Source organism: Lygodium microphyllum, chromosome 29, assembly GCF_053477565.2.
Source record: "Lygodium microphyllum isolate KBCC chromosome 29, Lygodium_microphyllum_v1.1.10, whole genome shotgun sequence".
Taxonomy (NCBI): domain Eukaryota; kingdom Viridiplantae; phylum Streptophyta; class Polypodiopsida; order Schizaeales; family Lygodiaceae; genus Lygodium; species Lygodium microphyllum.
This window is the reverse complement of record NC_141163.1, coordinates 77,976,386-77,978,808: the sequence shown is the minus strand read 5'-3', so window position 1 is coordinate 77,978,808 and position 2,423 is coordinate 77,976,386.

Sequence of the window (2,423 nt, the reverse complement as noted above, 5' to 3'; positions counted from 1 at the left end):
CTCGTCTCCGAATCATCAAATCCCTCTCTCTCTCCGGCCTAATCCTCATCAAAGGAGGACAACTATGCATGAACTATGTGAGTTTTGTAGAGGTGCAAAGTATGGAGACTACCTTCAACTATTGCTAGCTCAAAGGTTGGGTGTGGTTGAAAATGTGTCCATCACGCCTTATGAAATATATGTCGCCGAGGATGGATACACTAAGACAAGAACAATCACTGGTGAGCAAAATCTCTATATAGCAAAGTTGGTGGGTTCCAGAAAGAAACACTCTGGGAAAAATCCTTTATAATTTAAGAAAGTGCATTCCCTCTACTCCCTTAAGTAGTCTCCACTTATGAATAATAATAATGGCCCAAATTTCTACACCTTTCACTTTGTACAAAACATCCGAGTTAATGTATGCATTAGTAGGAAGATTTTCTTCTAGTAACATCTTGTCATGTACTTTGGGGCTGAAATATTAAGGGAAATTCTTGTATCACCAGAACCTATAATCTTCCTAATGCTAGACTACAATGCATCCTTCAATATACATGTCTTTATTTTATTAAAATGGTTTCTCATGAATCACTGCAAGTTGTATGGACCAATCCAACCTCTTGCTATGCAAACTGTGCATATTGTAGCCATCACAAAGCTCAAATTCCAAGGCATTATTAGAAGCATACTGGGGCCTAGACGTCTTGCTGAAATCAATGCATCTGTGAACCCATTCGGGGATTTTATTTTTGCGAGCTTTCATTTTCGTTCTTTTGTACTCGATTCTTTTTTTTCGTGTTATTTTGTGCAATGTATCGAATCTACATATAAATATCTCTATGAAATATAACCTTACATGGAAGTATCCTAGGTCATGCATGATTTGGATACATATATTCATAGCATGATTACTAATTCATAGTCATACAAACTATAGACATGAAGTGGCACAAAAAAGAAGAAGCAAGTCTTCACTATTACTAAAAGAGTATGACTCTTTGCATTTACATGAACACACATCAAGAAAACAAAACCAACATGGTATATTCTCAACATCACCAACCAAAAACTAGTAAAACATACATACCATATAATCACAAGGTACACTCTCTTAAGCACAAATTAAATATTCTAATGCATGCAATCTCTTAGGTAGAGTCTCCTTTGTGCTAGCAAACATTTTTCAACATAATAATCTCTTAGTTAGTATCCCACTTTGATCAATAGGACTCTCTAGAAACATTGTACTCTCCTCCAGGCAAGAATGTCTCTCATGGGTGGTCCAAAACAATGGGTCCATTGAGAGGAGATACTCATGGTTGATGCTGGAGTAATGATGGCTTGAATACACAAAAGATAAGGATGTAGGATACAGTGAGAGAGAGAGGGAGGGGGGAGTGGGTGGGGTGAAAGCATGCATATTTGCGAATCACTCTATGCGTTCCATGTAGGGTAAGAGGTGGATTTGTAGATTCATGAATTTTAGTATAGACTGTATAAATTAATCCTATACTAGCGTTCCTTGCATGTTTCACATGTGCGGAAAGCAAGGTGTGAGGGAAACAACTTTACTTCCCTATCACACTACATTGTCTCCCCTCACTTTTTCCACCATACTTTGTGTTTCACTTTTCTCAACTTCACTCTCCTCACCATAGATTGTATTGCCTTGGCATAAGAGCAAGGTAATAGGTGCCTAGCTCTCTCTCTCTCTCTCTCTCTCTATATATATATATATATATATATATATATATATATATATATATATATATATATATATATATATATATATATATATATATATATTATTGTTCTTCACTGAATTTGTATTGTTTTATTGTAACTTAGAACCCTAAATTCTCTCTCTCTCCACTTTCTTTTTTATTTTCATTTATCTCATTTCTTTCTCTCTCTCTCTCTCTCTCTCTCTCTCGTGAGAGAGAGATGTGTAACATTTGTGTTGGTACATTTGATGTTCGAGGGGGGGGGGGGGGCTGGGATCCAAAAATTGGAATGTGTTTTGAGACTAACTTGGATGAGAGTTTACTTCTATCACCATTTCAAAGTATTGGTGTTGCTGCTACTGGTATTAGTTATGAGACAAAGTTGAGCAAGACTAAATCTTGGAGACTTTGGCAACTTCCTTGAATGGTCACCCTAAGAGAAATCTGACAATTTAGGAACAATGTGGTCTATGGTAGACCTAAGAAGTTTACAACTCTTTTGAAAGAATTTGTGGGCATCAAACCTCTTATTTGGTCCATCATAGATCTAAGAAGTTCAGAGCTCTTTCTAAAGGATTTGAGGTTATCAAGGAAAATTTATACCCCTTTTAAAAAGCTGAAGTCCAAGAGGCTTAAATTCATGATGACATTCAAAATATAGATTAATATATCTATTAGCCCCTTTTCATTAAAAAATAAATCTCAAGCAGGAGATTA